This window comes from Notechis scutatus, chromosome 5 (genome assembly GCF_049901735.1).
Source record: "Notechis scutatus isolate UNSWTSFEM ecotype Mainland chromosome 5, rNotScu1.2, whole genome shotgun sequence".
Classification (NCBI taxonomy): domain Eukaryota; kingdom Metazoa; phylum Chordata; class Lepidosauria; order Squamata; family Elapidae; genus Notechis; species Notechis scutatus.
Window position 1 is genome coordinate 89,803,325 of NC_142013.1, and position 23,386 is coordinate 89,826,710.

The 23,386-nt window shown below is 37.4% G+C and overlaps 1 long non-coding RNA gene across 1 annotated transcript in view; it reads left to right on the top strand.

The window, feature by feature from the left end:
* The window catches only part of LOC148130575 (uncharacterized), a 180,043-nt gene extending 166,358 nt beyond the window's left edge, over nucleotides 1–13,685 (top strand). The window contains exon 5 of the long non-coding RNA XR_015750001.1: nucleotides 13,622–13,685. This is a non-coding gene — a long non-coding RNA (uncharacterized LOC148130575). The remainder of the gene's footprint in view (nucleotides 1–13,621) is intronic.
* Nucleotides 13,686–23,386: the final 9,701 nt, after the last annotated feature.

Below are 23,386 nucleotides of genomic sequence, written 5' to 3' on the forward strand. Positions count from 1 at the left end.
CATGCCGTATCGTCGTGACACCAGCTCTGCCCTAGCAAAAGTTCAAATGTTTTAACTGTGATTGAAAAATTAAAATGTGACCTGCCTCTCTAGTATTTGCTTCAGTAATCTTTTCTCTATCATTGGAAAAATAAGAGCTGCTTTTCAATGTAAAGGTTATCAGCTACTTCCCCCAAAATGGCTTCTTATCTGCTCCCAAACCACATTAGCAAAAACTATGTGAGAGAGGAGTGCAGAATGGCTTTCAGTCTATATTTTCCCTTGCTTTGTCCTTTTCTCTCAGAACTGATGTGGAATACAAGAATGGGGTGGTTTTATTTGTAAGGTAAGTTTGCATCCCCTAATGAAGAGTGCATGAATGTAGCTGGGATCAGGATTTCCATCAACTGAAATCCAGCCTAAAGCCTACCTATGAATCAGTAGTCAATCTCTGATGCAGTTGTGTTGAAATTGGTTGCTTCTGTGACCTGATGTTCCACCTTTTTATTTAATGTCCCAATAACCTGTTCTGAGCCTTTATATATATTGTTAACATGCCTTGGGCTATACAGTTGCAAAAATTCATTTTTCTAAGTGGAGGGTTTTTTAAAAAAAGAAAAGAAAAGGCAAATCCTTCCTACATAGGCCAAAGAGAGAATGTAAATGCTCATATATATTAACCTGAATTTCATGCATCGAGTTATGGCAGGGAAAAAACCTTCTCTGCCTCTTCTAGATGTATGTGCCCAGGAATCTTATTCACATATATTCATTTGTGAAAATAAACCTGTGCAGTTAAACCATGTATGCATCTAAATCCATTATATATAGCTTGTAGCCTATTTCTCTCCTTCATACATTAAAGAGAGGAAGGAAAGTGTTAACAAGATTCCAGTATATTCTGCTTTTTTAGAAGAAACATAGAAATTCATTCTTAATTTAGAACTATGAAATACACAAATTTCAGTTGGCATGGGAAAACCCTACTAATTTTAGGATAGAAACTGGATTTCCCCATGAGAGAATATTAGACTATATATTCATATTTTTCTCATCCCTGAACTGACTATGTTAACTCTTTGTATAGCTCTGTTTTGTGGAGAAATAACATCTACACTGCTATTCATCAAGTATATTCCTATATATAATATTTATAAAACAAACCTCTGAGTAGACAGTCTGAGAAGTCATGAATCAGTTAAGACTTTTATTTCAGATTACTTTAAGCCAAGTCCTATACTCTAACACTAGGCAAACTTTTTGAATTAATTGTGGAAGGAAACATGACTGAGAAAATGCTGCTATCTCTTCTATACTGATTGATTTCAACTGTAGCACACACTTTTACCACTATAAAGTTGCTAGAAGTAGACTATGTGACCAAACTAACAGAAGATTCTTCATACATGCAACTTATATGAAAAAAATACCTTCTTTTAACTTTGGTCAACTGCTTTCACTGAAAGGAGAAATAGGAAGTGGAGAAGAAAAAGGTACACTAATGCTTTGGCAAATGAATCTTATTTGAAAATAAACTTGCTACCTGTGCATAGTAAAAAAATAATACATGTATGCTTTTCTTCAAATTTTATTTATAGAGGCACTATTCTAACTCCAGATTGTGATTATTTATTTTCCATTTTGAAAGGAAATAAAATGAAGAATTTGAATGGATCATCTCTCTTTCCACCAAGAAAGATGAATTATGATACATCTCTGAATAGATCTCCTGATGTTTTAATTTTTCACAAGAAAACCCTGGCATGAGTGCTCTGTTTTTAGTTAGAATACCAGAAGGCTGTCAATGATTAATTCTTATCATCTCAAATATCACTTCATAACATGTCTGCTAGGATATGATTTTCTCATAGAATCAAGGATAATAGATCTTGAGTTTGGGTTAGCAACACATAGCTTGTGATCCAGCTTTCTTTCAAATAAATAAATAAAATTTAATGAAGCTCTATAGGATGGAAGAAGTACTATCCTTGAAGGAATATGATTTCATTGAATTCTCTATGTACATAGAGCTCTAATAGAAGAGAATATATGTAACTCATGGTTGAACTGTAGAGTCCTTGATGATATTTCAGCTTGGTTATTTGCTTGGAGTTATTTTATTCCAAACTAGGTAACATCATCAGGGCTCTGATATTGATAGAGCTCATGATGTTACCTAGTCAGGTAATGAAATGTTTGCAAGCAAACAAACAAGCTCAGAGCATCAAGGACTCCACACTTATAACTCTTCTGCATACAGTTTTATCACTGCTTCTGGATAGGCATCCATCTCTTATCTGTCATACAAATGAATTATTGAATTTGTCATTTACACCTCTATAACTGTCTGGTTTTGCATAGCAACTAAACAAGACAGACACTGACTTCAATGGACAGTTAGGACACACCATGAACACATACTCAGAGCCAAATCAAGACCCGGAACATTACATCACAGCCATCTGCTCAGGATATCACATCACGGAACTCAGGATGTTACACCACAATACCTCAGGATGTTGCAACACAGCCAACAACCCAGGAGATTACAGCACAAGGCCCAGGATGTCAAAACAATAGAACTCAGAAGGTCACCACACAGCCCATTACCCAGGTCGTTACAACACAGGTGGCTGATAGACACACAGCCAGTACCTCAGCCACACAGTTCTTAAGCCAACCAATCTGCAAACATCAATTCCATCAACCAATCAAGAAATAACAACACAGCCAACCAGTCTGCTTACAACAGAGCCAGCACACCACACCTCCCCACCAGTATTGATAGAGAGACGGTAGCTCTGATCACACTTTGCTCGCACAAAGCCGAAAGCACCAGCCTGAAGATGGCGAGTGGTGGGCGTCCATTCACTTTATGTATGGGTCGGAGGGTTTGAAGCGGTAGTGATGTAGCTGCGGTACGGCTTCTGGTCCATGGTCGTGTCTCATCATCTGTGTGGGTGTGAGTCTGCTTTCTACGTGGAAGTGTGGTGGTAGCATCTTGTGTGGCCCTCATGGGTGTGGGTATGGTGTCATTCTTCATGTTAGGTACTCATTTGTTAATGAGGGCGGGTTTCCAAATGGCTGGTAGGCGGGAGGTATCATCTCGTTTATTCATGCTGTGTGGGTGTTTTTCTATCTCTATGGCTTCTCTGATTATTTTGTTGTTGAAGTGTTCAGTTTTGGCGATAGTTCCGGTATTTTTAAAGTCAATCTCATGTCCTGTGGCTTTGAGGTGTTGGACCAGGGTAGAGGTCGGTTCTGCTTCAAGCCTGATGATGGCAGATGAGATTCTGCCGAAACGTTGCTACAACTTTAAAAGCACAACTATAATGACGTGGAAAAATACCCGAACATATATATACATATTCTTAAGTTTTCGCGGGTACTTACATGTATGGTATTCAGCTTTGTTCCATAGGTCTGTTCATCTTCTAGGTCTCCATTATGTCTCAGTGTGTTTTTGTGGATCAATACAGAAGCCTGATGATGGCAGATGAGATTCTGCTGAAACGTTGCTACAACTTTAAAAGCACAACCACAATGACATGGGAAAATACCCAAACAAAGCTGAATACTATATATATATATATATATATATATATATATATATATATATATATATATATATATTACTTGAGCAAATTGTTACTGCAGTTATATTGCAATACTGCTGGCATACAGAGGAAACTAATTGGATTCCAAGATTCAGACAGAAAGTGATAGTGCAGAAATTACCCTAAAGAACAAAGAAAAAGAGAAAAATGGAGAAATGAACATTATAGTCATGAGATAAGGAAATTTCTAGATTTAGTAACAAAGTAGCTAAGTTCTCTGTGTATAACAATGAAAGTCATAGAGAAAGCTATTACTTTTTTACCTTTTTGTCTGACCTTGTAGTCCTCAGTCCACTTTTACAGAGACAAATGATATTAATCCACAAGAGCATCTGTGAATATGGGTGGCTATTGTATATAACCTTGGACTACATCCCCATTAGCAGAATCGAAGTGACATAACTCACTGCAGGCCTGTCTTTGAAAAAAAAAATATAGATCGAAGCTCTTATTAAGAAAACATGAACATGTATGGGACATAAGGAAGACAGAGGTGGTCTGGAATTGGAATAGGCACTCTCTCATTCTTGGAGTCTTTTAGATTTAGTGACTGAAATAATAGGTAGCACTACAACATACACATTGGCAAGTTTTTTTTCCTAGTTCTTCCTTGAGTAGTTCAGATTTTTATAGTTTTTTTTTTTTTTAAAAAAGGGTTAGGGCTTTAAAACACCTGGGAACGTTTCTGTCTTCAAAAGACAGGAAACCATGTTGCCAATTTTCAGAAGAAAATCCACTGTGAAGTTGAAGGAGACTCTGGTGAATGCCATAAAATGCTCTAGAAATAGATAATAGTCATCCAAAGTGCCTGCCTGCTGAATTTTCTCTCCCAATTTAATTAAATTACTTCAGAGAATAGGTTCCTGTAGTCCCTGATTCAGAGATGGCCATTCAAACACCTGCTCTGATTGGGCAGCACCAGGAAGACTCGCAGCTCAAATGCTACCATCTTCTAATGTTCACAGTTATGTTCGCAGCAGTAAACTTATGAAATGAAGCAGGCTGAGGATTTCCATTGTTAAATATCAGTTAGCTACATTCATCATCAAAGTGCTCAATAAATAGTGAGAAAATTAGTTCCTGTAGCAGTAGCTATCTAAAGAAGTCTGCTGCATGCTAACATCTTTTAAGGGCTGCTTTGTAGAAAATTGATTTGTCCTTGTACTGCTAATGTTTGTAGATTAAAAACACTGCCACCCCTGCAAAGCAGCATTTTATTCACCCATACAACTATCAGTCAGTTTAGTGACTAATCCAACAAAATATAAATCTATATGCTAGTTTTAAATTGATGCCAGAAGTTACTACTGCTGTTCACTTGAGCCATCTCTTAAATTTTGCCAAAATAAGCTGTAAATTAGTTCTGTTACGAATGATGTTAAAATCAATATGGAATTTCTGAGGATTTAATTTCAGTGTATATTTTCTGATGTTATTCAACACACTTTCGTCTTTGCACTCACAGATAGATATGGGTTTATAAAAAGCAATGCAGCAAAATTATAGGTTCTTTTGCCTCCAATTACCCTTGTATTAATTTTTTATGGTGGTGGTACATTCCATATATTTCAGCATTATGTTGCAACAGAATGCAGAGAAAGAGAACCTGTGTGTAATAATTATTAAAGTGCTGAAAAAGTAATTAAAAAAACACAGCATCAAAACTACTTTAATCATGGAAGTTCATTGAACTAAGGACTACCTTCAGGGCCACCTATCATTCAGGGATCCTGTGAGGAGAAAAAAGAAAAGAAAGCTCTACACTGCATATATCATACTATAGTACTGTATATAAAGTACTATAAGGTCAGGATATAACTCTAAAAGGGGCCAAATAAGATATAATACTTATAGCTAGTGCAAGGTCCGCTTTTTCAGATCAATGAATGCCACTTTGCACAGTCAATTGCATCTCCAGGGCACAGGCCCATGACTTGCATATCTTATATTTGATCAATGATGAAAAAGAATCTCTCTCATCATTGATCACCCCAAAATAGGTAAATAAGATAGTGGTTACAGTTTTAAATTTTGTATGCAGTTTGGAGATAATTTACATTAAAAGATTACTTCACTGAAACTGTTGATTGGAATAATAATAACAAAGAGACAAGCACCTGTCACATAACACCCTAGTTATAATAAATGTTGATAAGAAGTGGGGGACAGAATCTGGATAGTGATGGCGTCATGTGTTGTTTTGGGTCTGGTGTTGGTTTTCATGGCTGGGACTCGTTTGTTGATAAGGGTTAGTTTCCAGATGTCTGGTAGGTGGGAGGTACCATCCCATTTATTCATGTTATGGGGGTTCTCCCCTTTCCAGAACCTTAAAGCCACAGGACATGAAATTAATTTTGAGGGAACCAAATTAATCTCCAATATTGAACACTTCAACAAGAGAATAATCAGGGGAGCCATCGAAATAGAGAAACACCCCCATAACATGAATAAATGGGATGATACCTCCTGCCTACCAGACATCTGGAAACTAGACCTTATCAACAAATGAGTCCCAGCCATGAAAACCAACACCGGACCCAAAACAACACATGATGCCATAATCAATCTCCCTCACCAGACTCAAACCCAAACCCACCCCATAGATGAAAGGCAACCACCATCCAGAAACCGGACCACGGCTGCCTCACCAGCTGCCACACACCCCAACCCCCAAACCAAGCAAACTGACACATGCCATGAACACATAGCTCGGAGCCAAACTCGGAGCCAAACCAAAACCCGGAACATCACATCACAGCCACCCTCTCATGATATCACATCACGGAACTCAGGAGGTTACACCACAAAACCTCAGGATGTTACAATGACCCAGGAGATTACAGCATAAAACCCAGGATGTCACAACAATAGAACTCAGAAGGTCATCACACAGCCCATGACCCAGGTCATTACAACCCAGGAGATTAAAGCACAAGACCCAGGATGTCAAAACAATAGAACTCAGAAGGTCATCACACAGCCCATTACCCAGGTCGTTACAACACAGGAGGCTGATAGACACACAGCCAATACCTCAGCCATACATGTTCTTACAAAAAAGCCAACCAATCTGCAAACATCAACTCCATCAACCAATCAAGAAATGACAACACAGCCAACCTCCCCACCAGTATTTAAAGAGAGACGGCAGCTCCGATCACGCCTTGCTCGCACAAGCATGAAGCCGAAAGCACCAGCCTGAAAATGGTGAGTGGGACCTTGTTGAAACATCACCAAGATACTCTCAATCTTACACGGGAAAAGACCTGAACACGCCAAGACCTGCATATATCTGTCTGTCTGTCTGTCTGTCTGTCTGTCTGTCTGTCTGTCTGTCTGTCTCTCTCTCTCTCTCTGTATCTATACATATATCCACTTTAAAAAATAAAGGAGAAACAAAATGTTTTCATATATTATCAGATATCAAATAATAATAATAATAACTCAAATCCAAATCAAATCATTTTTCTTCTAATGTTTTAATATATCTTTAAAATATCTTAAATTATCTATAGTTCATATAAGTCACATAAATAATAGATATATTGTAAATATATATTTAAAGTAATAATACAAGTGATTAGTCCAACAGTGGCACGACCGCCTCGAGCAGTTCGGGCTCCGGCTGAACCTAAAGAAGTCCGAATACCTGACCACTGACAACGAAACGACAGGCTCCATCCACGTGAACGGGCAGGAGCTACCGCGCGCCTCCACCTTCAAGTACCTGGGAACTACTCTTGGGGAAGAAGGCCTACTACAAACTGAGGTGGCAGCCAGGATCAACGCAGCGTGGGGCAAATGGAAGTCCGTCACGGGCGTCCTCTGTGACAAGAAGATGCCGATGCGCCTGAAGGCGAAAATCTATAACTCTGTGGTGCGTCCCGTGGCCATATACGGCGCAGAGTGCTGGCCGACGACCAAAGAAGTTGAAAGCAGACTCCAGACAATGGAGATGCGAATGCTCCGATGGTCGGTAGGCCTCACCCTACTCGATCGCGTCAGGAACGAAGAAGTGCGTAGACGGTTCAACGTCATGCCCATCCCCACGGTCATGAGGCAGTCCTGGCTACGATGGTTCGGCCATGTGAGTCGCGCTAAGGAAGAATCCATCATCAAATCTGCGATGAAGGTGACTGTCGGAGGAGCGAGACCGCGTGGTAGACCTAAGCAACGCTGGATGGACACGATCAAGGCCGATCTAGAGATCGCGAAGGCAGACCCGACATACGTGGCAGACAGGGAGGCGTGGAAGCAATACTCAAGGACATTAGCGGACCTCGCCAGAGCGCGAGACAAACGCTGAAGAAAAAGAAGAAGAAGAAGAAGAAGAAGAAGAAGAAGAAGAAGAAGAAGAAGAAGAAGAAGAAGAAGAAGAAGAAGAAGAAGAAGAAGAAGAAGAAGAAGAAGAAGAAGAAGAAGAAGAAGAAGAAGAAGAAGAAGAAGAAGAAGAAGAAGAAGAAGAAGAAGAAGAAGAATACAAGTGACTAGAAGGAAACTTTTATTTTCCTAAATGTTGTCAGATTTGTCACTAAATAAACAGAAAGTGGAAGATCCATAACAGACATGTCAAGAAAATCTTGTAAAAAGCTTAAGAAGGTGCAGAACCTTAGCTCAAAAGGTAGAGCAAAGCAGATGTTGTTGTATATAAATATCCAAATTAGTTAGGCCTGTATGGCATTGTCTCCTTATTTTTATTTGTATATCATGTTTAAAAACTGACCATCTCTCTCATAGAGTGATTCTGAGTGATATACAAATAGACATAAAAACAAAAAAGCTGTATATTATTCCTTATCCATCAGGAACCCTTCCAGAAGATCACAGCATACTTAGAAAGTTTCCAGCATATCTAGAAAGCAGGATATATAAATGTATGTCTATGTAAGAGTGTCTGTGTGTCTGTCTCTGTGTGTGCATGTGTGTATGTGTCTTGACAGAAGCAGAAAACTGTAAAATATATGATGAATAATCGCAATATATTTCATAAAATCCAGTTTGGGGGTTGATCTGGTAGAACCTGCTTCTTTTTCTTAACACTGCCTGCTTGTTGAAATACAAACCCCAGCATATCATGCAGTTTTTTAAGTACATTATTCATCACAACACAAATATTTCACCCCCTTTTTCTACATATTTACATCTAAATTAAAATTCAGTACAGTATCTATAATAGCTGGCAGACCATGAAACTATTAAGAAAGGCCCCAATGACTAAATTTACAATTTATGGTCCTTATCCTTGATGTATGTAATATAAAAGAAATTGTAGCCTTGGACAATAAATGTCTTAAAGTGGAACATGTGAATAATAAGGCAACTTGCACTAGAAATGAAGAGGATTTCTTTAGTGTCTTCACTCCCTCATGTATTCTATGTTCGGCTGCAATATTTAAAACTGCTGTTAAACTCTAAAAGAGAGTTGAGTTGGCCACTGCAGAAGTCATTTTATCCATCTTCCAATTCCCCTAGTACAGGGGTCTCCAACCTTGGCAACTTTAAGACTTGTGGACTTCAACTCCCAGAGTTCTGGGAGTTGAAGTCCACAAGTCTTAAAGTTGCCAAGGTTGGAGACCCCTGCCCTAGCAGAAGTATTTCTCCCTTATATGCAAGGTGTGTGGAACCAATAACTATCTCAGCTAATCCTTGCTGATTTACTTCAGGACTTGTTGCTGCTTTCTCACAAATAGAATAATTTTATGCTAGAATGACTTGATGCAAATTAAACTCATTCCTCAACAAAAAGGATTGAGAGGGACAGAAAGGTAGAAGATTTATTTACAGAAAAGAAATGCAAATGAAAAAAGTGAAGGGTGTCCACTTTACATTAGTTTTAGCAGAAACTAAAAACTAGAAAGCTTTTGTGAGAATGTCAAAGCATGCATATGAACAAAAAAGAGACAAATTATAATGTCAGATTTCCAGTAATAGCAGATCCCATCTGTCAAACAGGCTGTATGAAAGAAAAAAAATCACATACATTTTTGAGTCAGTAAGTCAGTTTCTGGTGCTGTTTCTATGCAGCCAAAGTCCTGCTCTTTTTTAAAAAAAAACAAAACATAAACATTTTTTCTTGGTCCCGCATCCATTTGGTAAAATCTTTTCAACATGAATCTAAATTTACTTTCAAAGAAACGAATTCAAAGTTATCCCTAACATATTTATCTTGTGTCACTTATTTCATAGCATTTAGGATAAATGTGTATTTGTTCCCTCTTTTTATGTCTGTGGACAAGTCCATTATTGTACAACCCATATTTCTTTCTTTATCTTAGGAGAACTTTAATTGGACCCTTTTTTAAAAAAAATATATAATGAACTGTGTTGAAAGCAGTTCACACAAGCAGCTGTGCACAGAGTATTTCAACCAAGAGTGATAGTATGAAAATGCATACAACAAACTGCCATGTTTAGTATTATATAAGGTCTCATGAAGACAAATTGCTACATTATCAGTATGTGTGCATGTGTGCGTGTGTGTGTACATTCACACTTACACATATATACTAATATATACATATATAGATACATATATAGATACATATACATACATACATACATACATACATACATACATACATACATACATATATAGATACACACAAACATATACATATGAAAGTAAGACATATAATTGCATGTGAAATCAGGATTTAGGGACAATTATTTATTCATATGCAAATATGTAACAACATTTCTAGATGGGAAAAATTAAATTTGTCTTCGTTAGGAAGAAATGCATCAGTTAAAATGAATATTTTATGGACACTAAATTTTCAATTTCAAAAAGCTCCAGTTTCTATTAAGAATAAGGTATCAAGCAACTAGCATAGACAGGTAATGAATTATCTATGGTCTAACAAAAGACCAAGGATTAAAATAAAAAACTTGCAAGATTCAAAAGAACCAAATGCCCAGAATTTCAGATTCATGCTACTTGCCTAACATAATTTTTTGAATGGATGATATAATCTTGGAAGGATCAGACCTTATACAGACCATAGATGTATAGGGGATGATATATACAGAAATGAACTGTTTTCAAAATACTATATAATGTGTTCTTGGGGGGTGAGCTGTTTCATTACCCAGCCAGGTAAATCACCAGTGCAACAGAGTGTGGGGTAGAGGAGAGGAGCACCTGGTTAATGTGGATACTTATGAATTTATGTAATACTAGCTCTATACCCCTGCTTCGCTACAAAACTCTGTGATTGGGCTTGAATATTTGGGGAGCAAAATAAGGGGAAAAATTGTCTCTGCCTACTAGCATCCATCAGTATTCATCTGACTAGCTTCCTGTCAGTATGGAGAGTTGAGGGCTGTTTAGAAACTAAAGCAGTATTTACTGTGTCAGCAAGGAGACAGCAAGGAGCCTGGACATGACTTAGCTCAACTGTTCTGTACTAAAGCTGTTTGCTGCTGTGAAACTAAAACTGAAACTGAAACTCTTCTTCTCTGCTTGTGTTTTGCATTTGGAACAAATTTCTTTTCAGGTGGGGAGGGGGAGGAGAACTCCTTAGCATCAGAGCATGTGTAATAATAATATATGAAATACTAATGCTCTGATGGTCATCTCGAAAAATCCTTTCTTAGTGAACACCTAGAAGCCAAGAGGAACATACGTGCCAAAGTTCAAATTTGAAGGCTTTACAGTTCTGGAGTTTTTGTGATGATGCGTGAGTGGTATTACACACACACACACACACACACACACACACACACACACATGAAACACTTAAACAACACAATGTAACTCCAAGTCAATCACACTTCTGTGAAATCAAACTGTACACTTAGGTAGCAACACTGATTGACAATCAATTTCACATGCTGTTGTGCAAATGGAATAGACAACAGGTGGAAAGCATAGGCAGTTAGCAAGATATCCCCAATAAAGGAGTGGTTCTGCAGGTGGTGACCACAGACTGCTTCTCAGTTCCTATGCTTTCTGGCTGATGGTTTGGTCACATTGGAATGCTGGTGGTGCTTTCGCTCTAGTGGTAGCATGAGATGGAGTCTACAACCCACACAAGTGGCTCAGGTAGTGCAACTCATGCAGGATGGCACATCAATGCGAGCTGTGGCAAGGTTTGCTGTATCTGTCAGCGTAGTGTCCAGAGCATGGAGGCGCTACCAGGAGATAGGCCAGTACACCAGGAGACATGGAGGAGGCCGTAGGAGGGCAACAACCCAGCATCAGGACCGCTACCTGTGTCTTTGTGCAAGGAGGGACAGGAGAAGCACTGCCAGAGCCCTGAAAAATGACCTCCAGTGGGCCACAAATGTGCATGTGGCTGCTCAAACGGTCAGGAACAGACTCCATGAGGGTGGTATGAGGGCCCGATGTCCACAGGTGGTGGTTGTGTTTACAGCCCAACACTGTGCAGGATGTTTGGCATTTGCCAGAGAACACCAAGATTGGCAAATTCACCACTGGCACACTGTGCTCTTCACAGATGAAAGCAGGTTCACACTGAGCACATGTGACAGAAGTGACAGGGTCTGGAGACACTGAGGAGAACATTCTGCTGCCTGCAACATCCTCCAGCACGACTGGTTTGGCAGTGAGTCAGTAATGGTGTGGGGTGGCATTTCTTTAGGGGGCTGCACAGCCCTCAATGTGTTAACCAGAGGTAGCCTGACTGCCATTAGCTACTGAGATGAGATCCTCAGACCCCTTGTGAGACCATATGCTGGTGCGGTTGGCCCTGGGTTCCTCCTAATGCACGACAATACTAGACCTCATGTGGCTGGAGTATGTCAGCAGTTCCTGCAAGATGAAGGCATTGATGCTATGGACTGGCCCGCCCGTCCCCCAGACCTGAATCCAATTGGGCACATCTGGGACATCATGTCTCGCTCCATCCACCAATGCCATGTTGCACCACAGACTGTCCAGGAGTTGGGGGATGCTTTAGTTCAGGTGTGGGAGGAGATCCCTCAGGAGACCATCCACCACGTCATCAGGAGCATGCCCAGGCATTGTATGGAGGTCATACAGGCACATGGAGGCCACACACACTACTGAGCCTCATTTTGACTTGTTTTAAGGACATTACATCAAAGTTGGATCAGCCTGTAGTGTTTTTTTCCACTTTAAGTTTGAGTGTAACTCCAAATCTAGACCTCCATGGGTTGCTAAATTTGATTTCCATTGATCATTTTTGTGTGATTTTGTTGTCAGCACATTCAACTATGTAATGAACAAAGTATTTAATAAGAATATTTCATTCATTCAGATCTAGGATGTCTTATTTTTTTGTGTTCCCTTTATTTTTTTGAGCAGTGTATATAAAGCAGCCTATTAAAAGTTTAAAATAAATATAGGAAAAAAGCTCAGACATTTCCTTTCTTGCTTCCTTACTGACTATCTATCTTTATGATGAAGAAATCACCAATTAATTTTCTCTGTTAACAATTTGTTTAGGTTACAAGATTTTGTTACTAACAAGACAAGATTAAGATCTTTAAGTATTTTGTCACAGTCAGTTGAATTCAATAGTCTCAAATAATTAGCACAGCATTAACAGAATACTGGTAGCACAGTGGTTAAAATGTACTATTGCAGGCTAATTCTGCCCACAGTCTGAAGTTCAATCTTGACACGGGTCACGGTTGACTCAGATTTCCATCCTTCTGAGGTTGGTAAAATCAGGACTCAGATTGTTGACAAAACAATATGACAAAATCAGGACTCAGATTGTTGGGGGCAATATGCTGATGTTGTAAACTGCTCAGAGAGTGCTGTAAAGCAATATGTAGCAGAATATAAATCTAGGTGCTATTGCTGGAAACAAGAAGCAATGTTCAGAAATTTGAATGAAATTGAAACTCTTGTAACTCATAATGGCTGAACATGGATGGTCTGGCTGAAGCATTTATCACCCCATTGATCACAAGGGTTGATTGGGTGATCTCAGAACTCCATGTTCTTCCCTCCTGAAGCTGTATGTTCAGTAGAAGAGAACAACTATCCCAGATAGAAAGAGGCTACTAATTATTTCTTTTGCTTTTTCTTGAAGGAGGAGGAAGAGGAGGTGGAACCACTCATAATCTGAACTGTCAAGAAAGTTCTGGAAGAAGAGAATACTAATTAATACAGAGTTCTACAAAACTTACATAAAATATTTTATAAAATATTTATTTGAATCCACAGTGCAGTCATTGTACAGAAGAATGGAAAAGAATAAGTTCAAACTATTAATGCAAGAACAGACTATAAAAAGGAAAACAAAAATGCGGACTTAAATCCAAAGGTGATCATTATTACTAAGAGCAAATAAAAGGTTGTGCATTAAACTAAGCAGATGCAGAAGAAAAATGATGCACATATATTTTAATTGTAAATGGGATTTTAGTGGAGGCATTTTTAGGGAATATTGCCTTCTAAGTGTCCTTCTTTATGCTAATTAGAAATCACAGCAAGAACATTTTAAAGGTTTTAAGAAAGGTATTTGGTTATTTTTTCCTTTAAAAAAACTGCTCCAAATATTTCTGTTCTCAGTTTGATTTGGTGGAAATTTCCCTTGCTCATTCTTTCAGCAAATGCTAATGAATGTAAATAAATACAAAAGGAAATATTGGATCTGGATACTTTTTCACAGGAAGTGCCTGAAGATCACAGGAACATGAAGTATGTTTCACCACAGAGAAAACATGATCACAAAGAATTATAGTTTGATCACAATTGTGACTCAGTTACCAGGTGTGGCTTCCATCTATGAAGAATTGGCATGGTTCTTTTCTTGATGCAGGCTGGGCTCTGCCTCAGTTTGAATCAGAATAATTGAATCAGGAACACTAAACATCATGGGTTTATTGTAAGTATTGATTTTTCATAAGAAAGGGGGAAAGATTGCTTTCTTGAGTAGACTAACAAAATAAGTAGTTGAACCAAATGTAATGCAAGCAGATACATCCACACTTTAGTGAAGCATTAGGTATGGTGCCTCTCAGATTAATTCTGTAAAATCAAATTGATCTGGATACAAACACCATTTTACGGTCTGAAACTGGCTGAGTGAGCATAAACAATAGTTAATCACAAGTGATAACTGAGCCTCAAGAGATACGTTTTGTGCTTACCACTGAGATAAATTCCATTTCTTATCTTACTAAAACATTTTACCAACAAGTTATTTGAACTGGATAAAATTCACTGATGTCATTATGTTGAATTTTGTATTAAACTGCATATAGTTGAAAAAAAAAATCAAAGAACATATATTAGATTCTGTCTGCGTAGCAATTCCTGTAACAGTTTCCTAAGAAGATTTCTTTTTCTTGCATTCAATTGGATCTGATTCTCAGAGGATGCATGGACAAATACATGCAATTTTCTTGGCAAGGTTTTCCAGAAGTGATTTGCCATTACCTCCTTCCAAGGGCTGAGAAAAAAAAAAAAAGACTGGTCCAAAATCACTCAGCTAGATCAGAACTCACAGTTTCTACAGGTATATTTTAACCACTACACCAAACGAGTTTAAAAGGTATTCCTAAATTGGAAGATCAATTTAGGGAGAGAGGGAAGCATTCCTTGAAAGTCTATGGAGATTCACAGTCATCCAGGTCATGGTTGTCCCAAAGGTACTTTTTCAAGAAGCAACTGGACTTTCTGGTTTTTCTTTGAAGATGTTTCACTTCTCATCCAAGAAGCTACTTTAGCACTGACTGGATCGTGGGGAATGAAAGGATTTATATTCCTCACAGACAACTGGTCATTTGCATTCTTTTAGCAGTTTGTTAAGGTCACCTGGACGTTTATTTGTGTCATTGGGGTCACTTGAGTGGTGCAAACTGGTGTGGAGGCTTCTTGGAATGTTAAAAGGACTGTGTTATAGACTGGAGGTAGATGATGTCATATCCCTCCCCTTCTGTTGAGAGAGGGCTGTTAGGAATGTAAGTCACCTAACAGTTGGGTTGGAAAATATATAAACCAGGATAGACATTTTAATACTGTCTCTTTAAGGGAATGCTAAAATTGTAATTGGGTGTGGCTCCTCTAACGGCCATAAGATGAAGCCAGAAACATGGGTTGTTTTGTCCTGTTCTGTTGTTGCTGAGAGTGTTGCTGTTCCTGTATTGACTGTTACTGATCATCGTTATTCTTGGATTTGATGTAAGTCTGTTACTGAACTGTTTATGATACTGGACTTTGTGATTGGATTATCCCTGGACTGAAAACTGACTGCTTTAACCATGAATGACTTGGACTGTTTGTTGAACTTTGCTTAACCATTTTACTGGTAGTAAAAACCTACATTTTTACTATACAGTGTATCTGTGTGCTGGTTGTGTGTTATTCTTCATCACTCTCACTACGTCTCCCTGTGTGCGCTCATTCTCCTAACCGGGAATTACCTCAACAAGGGATGTTCAGTTTTGTACATAGATGGCTTCTTTGACCTCTCTTTCAAACCAGTAGTCTTCTCTGTCCAAAATGTGAACTTTGCTGTCCTCAAAAGAGTGGCCTGTGTCTTTTAATGTAGATGGACTGCTGAATCTAGTCCTGATGTGTTTGTTTTCCTATGTTGTGCCATGTGCTTATAAAGGGTGTTGTTTTGTTTCCCCAATGTACAGAACTGCACTTGGCTTGCTGCATTGTACTGCATATATCACATTGCTCAGTTTCTGTCTGGGTGTTTTATTTTTGGAGTGGACAAGCTTCTGCCTTAATGTATTCTTGGGTTTGAATATATCATCTATTTCCAATCTACAACACAGTCCTTTCAACAGTTCCAAGAAAGCTTCACACCACTTTGCACCACTCAGGTGTTCCTTATAACGCAGACAAACCTCCAGGTGGCCTCAACAACTTGCTAAAATTACCAGCTGTCTGCAAGGAGTATAAATCCTTCCATTCCCCACCATCCAGTCGGAGCTGAAGAAGCTTATTGGATGAGAAGTGAAACATCTTCAAAGAAAAAACCTGGAAATCAGTTGCCTCTTGAAAAAGCACCTTTGAGACAGTCCTTGAAAGATAATTGAATAGATATATTTCAGCCTCCTATCTAGAGTGGAGGCACTTAGTTAAAGTCAGCTTCCCTTCCTAACTTGGATCTCATTGCTCCTTGTCCAGCACTTTAGCCATTATAATACACTGGGTCCCATGCCCCATCTATATTGTCATTGCAATTTGACAGAGAGATCAGTGCAAATTCTGTGGTTTTGTTTGAAAGGCAGTCCTAGTAACCATCACATTTCTCTCTTATCTAGAATATATCTCTTAATAAAGCATGATTTGATTTCAAGATTTTAACAAAATGGCATAAATTGCTGTTTAACTGGAAGCAGATGGGTGAGCTATACTGAATGAATGAATCTTCAACTCTTATCAGGACTGATTACTCATCTGGAAATATAACCAAAATAGAGAGAAAGTTGGTTCAGCCTGCAGCTCTGAACTTTGACCTTAGCAGAAGGTTGATGAATTGGATGGAGCTAATGCTGGCTGGGATATGTAAAGCCAGACAGCTTACTGACTACCCCCCACCCCAGACATTTTGAGGTGGGTTAAAAAGAAGAAGCCAAGAAAAGGGATCTTGTGACTTGTGTTTGCCTCTCATAGATCTCAACTTGTCTTCTAATACTTTGTAAAGGTCAAGACTCAATGCCCTTGTGCCATTCAGAAATGGAATATGATCTATTAGAGCAATTTTGGTGGTCCCTGCCCCAGGGTCTCTCCATTCCTGTTCAACAGTTGATCATTCTGATAATTTGCAGTTTGTGTTCAAATCTAAAATATTAGGTAGTCCATGTAGTGCATTTTTATGAGGTTAGTGATATATTTAGAAATGCATTGCCATTAAGGACTATTCAAAGCATTAGTGTAGGACTTTTTTTAAAAAAACACCACATCCCTATCTAGGTGTAGTTGATTTAGTCAATTAATTTATTTTCACCTTGCCCTTAGCCAAGCAAAAAAAAAAAAGGAAAGTAATACCTTTCCTTGCAATTATTACAGTCCATTGAAATGATAGATCCTAGCAAACCTATAAGCCCATTCCACTTCCATTTGGAAAAATGCAAGCAATTCATAGTTACTAATTCCCGGGATTGGAAATTACTTGGCACTTTGCAATAGAAAAATTTGGACGTGCAATTTTAAAACACTTAGAAGTTATGTCTGTAGCAAGCAAAAGAGTCAGATAGTTTGCCTTTTCAAACTGCAATGCTACCAAGATAGCAATAAGTGCAAGTATGTTTTCACTCTCACTACACTTTCACAAATATGGATAAGCTAGATATGAAATGAAGGGTGCATGTGCATATGCCTGCATGGAGACATTCTTTTCTGAATGAAATAAAGTGTATTATGGATAATTTCTAAACCACATTTAATAAGGACTAGACACTGCTTACTTTTTAATCACAGTAATGTTGATCCCCTAAATCTGTGGTCAGACACACCATGGAATGGGACAACTTTCTTTGGCTAACTCACCATGGCCAACTCTCTGCAGTCAACTTGCTACAGCTAACTTGCTCCATGGCCAACTAATCGTGGGACAATTTAACAATTCAATTATTTAAAATAAATAAATAAAATGTTTTAATTTTTACATTCACATTTTTTTCTGTCCCTCCTTTTGCATCCATTCTTTAATGATTCTATTCCACCATTTCTTTGATATTAGTGTAACTTTTGTCCCACAGTGAATTGTCTTGAGGCAAGTTGGCCATGGTGAGCTGTCCCACTGTGAATTGGCTGTGGCAGGTAGGGTGTGGTGAGTTGGCTATGGTGAGTTGGCCACATCGAGTTGACCATATGAATTGTTATAGACCCGCCGTATTATGTGGGTCTATAACAAAATATTTATTTCTCCCAAAACAGCACCTACCATCTAATGTTGAGATTGGCAGCAATTAGCATTATTTTAATTTAGGAAACTATTAGTGCCTTGGCTTTCAGGTTCACCCAGGACCACTTTCTCTAAATAGAGCCAAACCTTTTCTATTTAATTCAAGTTCAATAATTATGGTCACTGTTTCTGGAAGATTAGGATAGTCAAAGCTGGCAAACAAATTTGCCACTTCTGTTTAATGCAACAGTCTTTTCCCTGAGACCATCTTAGCACCTAACTTGACATCTTGGTTAAAAGTTGGCACTTAATTCATTCTTCCAGAGAATGAATGTAGCGATCAGTTGGGACAGTTATAAAGTACAGCTGTATTTTTATTAATTTTATGTTTGTTGTTTAATATTGATTATGTTAATTGCAAGGATTGTTTGATTGAATTGTTTGATTGAATTGTTTGATTGAAACAAAACAAATAAATGAACAAAACACCTTGAAAATTAATGTTTCTATGCATGAAGATAGGAGATAGCTAACTTTTAGGATAATAATATGTGATAACATTGAAACAATACCCTGCTTTATTCTGTTTGCCTCACTTGTACGGGTAGATTGACTTAAATCTTGCTAGTCTTTTTTCTTATTACAGTATGTTTTTCCAGAGATAGACCCTGATGAAGGCTATTCACAGGCCAAGCTCTTAATCATTTGTCTTAAATTATATTTCAAAATAATTGATGAAACTGTAGAATATAATCTTCTTACATTGTTTTCAATCAAAATAGGCAAAATGCATTTGTAACTGTTTGATTGACTACTTTGTACAGCTTTATATATTATTAAAGCAAATGGAGAGCAATCAAAAGTATGAACAATTCATAAACTAGAGCATAGCTTGAACTCAAGTTCCATAAGATTATTAATTCAGTTAAATAAAATTAACATTGATTCTGAAGTTTTAAATAAGTCCTTATCTAATATGAACAAGTACTTGACAGCTCTCCTTACTCAGTTGAGAAACTTTTATATTTAAGTCCTATTTCTTTTAGCACTTCCTAACTGCATTCATTTTTACTCTGTTGCAATAATATCATTTATTATCACACAGACAAGCTGAGGTTGACAAGCTGCATTGTAATGGAGTCCCTTCACTGAATTTTCTTTCCAATAGTACCTTTTCACTTTGCTAAAGTGCTATTTTGCAGAAAAGGAAAATGCAGAACATATTGGGTTGGGGGGGAACCTGACAGTGATGCTAAGACAAACTCAGCTCATCATTAAGGCAATAAAATCAAACAACGCATGAGTCTTATGGGTGTGAAAGTTGCTGCGAAGCGTGACAGCTTGAGCTCATCTCATATTCAGTGAAGTCTGCACAAATGTTACTAATATCCCCAAAGGATTCAGCTGTTACCTTCTCTAGGAAATGTATCTTTACAATTTTTACAATTCTAAATGGAAAAAAAGAGAAAAAAATAATTAGTCAAATAAAAGTAAGCACAGGTGAATACATTCCTTACAGAATGTAAAGCCAGTTGGAAATTGTGAATAATATCCCAAACTGCCAAGGCTTTCAGGGCTGGTGAAATGTAGCTGATTTTGATTGCTTCAAAAAGACTTTTAGAATGTGTTTATTAAAAGAATTGGCAACAATCCACCCAATTCTAAATCAAATCATTTTGGGATGCAAATATTTGTTTGTGACTTGCTGCGTTCACTGCCTTTGGCAACTGGCAAAAAGGTTCTCATTGGATTTTTCCACCTTATATAAAAAAGAGAAAGAATATACTTTTTCTAAAAAAAAAAAAAAGCATAGTCTTTTGTGGGTACCTATTCTATTTCTAGGATACGCAACAAGTGCCCAGTGTGTCAGTAATTACTGTATAAGGAATTATTTAGCTGTCAACTAAAAGCTGAGTACAAGGTACAAAATCAGCTGTTGATCCCACTTTTGATAGATGATAACCCAGAGTTGGCGCTGCATGAGATTTGGAGATCATTTTAGCAGCAAGATGCTGATGTGAATTATTGGATTTAGAGATCGTGCATTTTATTGTGAGAAAGATATTGAATTTCCCTCTGCAAGCATTACCTTAAAAATTCCAAGAACAAATGGCACAAATTGCTCACACATTTGCTTTTATTGCCTTTGTTTTAGCAATATCCAGCAAAGTTTGAAGAAAGATCTAATTCTACAATTAGACAGAGTGAAATTCAGGTTGGACAGAATGATGGTGGAAGGAAGATAAAAGTTTCATACTGAGATGAAAAATCACTCTAGTTCCATTGCTGGAAGAAAAAAAAAAGGAGAGTGAATTCAAATAGCATGATTTGAAGTAGATTGGGGGGGTGGAATCCAATCCATATTCGGAAAGGAAATCTTTTCTTGGTTAAACAGTCTCCCAAGTGTTGTGAGGATTCTTTAGCTCATTAAATAGTAATCATGGTTAGCTAAACACAATTTACAAAGAAAAAAGAAAGAAAGAACAGAAGAATGTTCAATGCTGGCCACAATTACACACTCTTCAAATAAAGAAAGACAGGGATAAACAGGGATATTCCCAGGAGAGTTAAGATGGCAGCTGCAATTATATGATCAGAATTCTGTCCCTTTTTAATATGTATTAAAGAGCTGCTATGTACATTTCTTTATCTCTCTTTAGATGTCTGGGGATAAAGTAACCTCTTCTTTTTTATAGGCACAAAAGGGAATTTATTTACTTTTGCTCTTTTCTTCTTTATATAGAGCCTACTTATATGTTCACAAGCAGCATATAAAATACTTCCTACTTAGTCCATGGTAATTACTTAGCCATGCTCTATGGCAGGGGTGTCAAACTCAGTGTCACAGTGGCATCATGTGACATATTGGGATGTTTTTCTCCTTCACTAAACCTGGCATGGGCATGGCCAGCATGTGATGAATCCAGCCCTCAGGCTGAGAGTTTGACAGCCCTGTTCTATAGTCTTATGGCTATAGTGAAGATCATAGTTGATCCCAATGTATTAAGGAACACATTATCAAGGGTGCTCCTACCACTTATGACCGTACAAGTGAACTTAAAAATAATAATAATTGATTGCACCTGAATCAATATGTTTTTAATTCTCTTTCTGTCTGTCTCTCTCTGACACACACGCAAGCACACATCTTGTAATTTTCATAGGGATCAAATCAGTGACTTTGTACTAGTTGGAAATCTTTGTAGGATGTAAATGTCACTTTTAGACAAACCTTTGGACTGAATATGAAAATACCCTTTCATTCCTGTAACACATACTGTTGATGTCCCTGAAAAATATGAGAATAGATTGACTCTTGCAGTAGATAACCAAATGAACTTTTCCACCAAGACTAGAACTAGATTCTTTAATGTCCTAAGTATTTTGCTATTTTCATAAGATTAGTGGAAACATTTGCACATACAGAAGAGCATGTGCAGTAAACTTGCCTTAACTATAATATAAAATTTTATTTATTTATTAAATTTATATGTTACCCATCTCACCAATAAGATGACTCTGGAAAGCTTACAAAGGGTTAAAAAAGATAAATATAAAAACAATTAAGAGTTACAGTACATAGAAACTCTTATTACAAACAGAAATGCTGTCTCTGACAATATGTAAGATTTGTTTTTATTGGGCCTTATTTTTTCCCCCAGACTTATTTAATTTGATTGGACAAGCCCATTCTAATTCTAGCTTAGCACTGTCAGAGTTGCTATTTTACTATGCTATTTATACCATTTTGATACTCTCAGAAGACAGGATCATATGTCAGTACCTAGTAATACATTATTGTTTCTAATTATAGGAAGGGTAGGTTCTGTGATAAGGTTTGTGTTGATTAGATAATATCAGAAGAATAAAGCAAATGAGCATTTTGCATAAGACTGTACAGGAAAATGTGCCGAAAGATTTAATCATTTTGGATGACAATTAATAGCATAGTTTGTATGCACTATTTATGAGGCTCATATATTTGTGCACACTTACATACACAGTATAAAACTGCCTTAATTTTAATATGAAAGCCATATTGGATAATTTTCAGAAGAAATTATTGTATAATTTTGAACTTTTTTTGATTTAGTGAATATATGTCAAATATACTGTAAGCTAGATCTCCTTCAATATTCAATAACATTTGTTCACAATGCCATTCACTATTGGCCCATAAATATTGGCCAAAATATTTTGTAATCCTTCTTTTAATATCTTATGATTATTTCTCACAAGGTTAAATATTGTTGAGACACTTTGTTGGCTTTTACTGGTTAAAGAATTAACCAATACTGAGCAATTGTACATGATTAGTCAAAACCCTAGCTAAATGTTTAAAAATAAGCAGTTATGAAATTTACTAGTCAGCAGAGAAATCTTTTAAAAATATAACCTTGGAAGAGGTATAAGATTACAGCAGAGAGTACTAATGCGAGAAACTATAAAAGGCATTCAGGAGAAAACTACATAAGTCATTCTCCAGGACAATTTTTGGTCAGAGCAACAGAAAAATGTAATTGGTTTCAGAAAGGCAAAAAGAAACTCCAGGAGAAGCTGAAGGAAATCCATTGGAGAAACAACCAGTTTCAATACGCTACTATAAATCCTGTTTGAGTTACATTCAGTAACTCTTCTACCATGACTTGAAGAAGAACATCAGGTCTGTCTGCTATGTGATTCTAGAAGAAATAACAATTTATGGAAAGAAACATTGATATTTGAGTTTAATTTAAGGAACTGGAGTTAGTTAAAGGCATAAAAGATTTCTTAAAATGACAGTATACAAGCTATTGAATCAATTATCTAGGACCACAAGATACAAGTAAAATAACCAATAGAGATCTGGAATGGCATTCAGCTTTTTTCGGGTATTTTCCCACGTCATTGTAGTTGTGCTTTTAAAGTTGTAGCAACGTTTCGGCAGAATCTCATCTGCCATCATCAGGCTTCTGTATTGATGATGGCAGATGAGATTCTGCAACG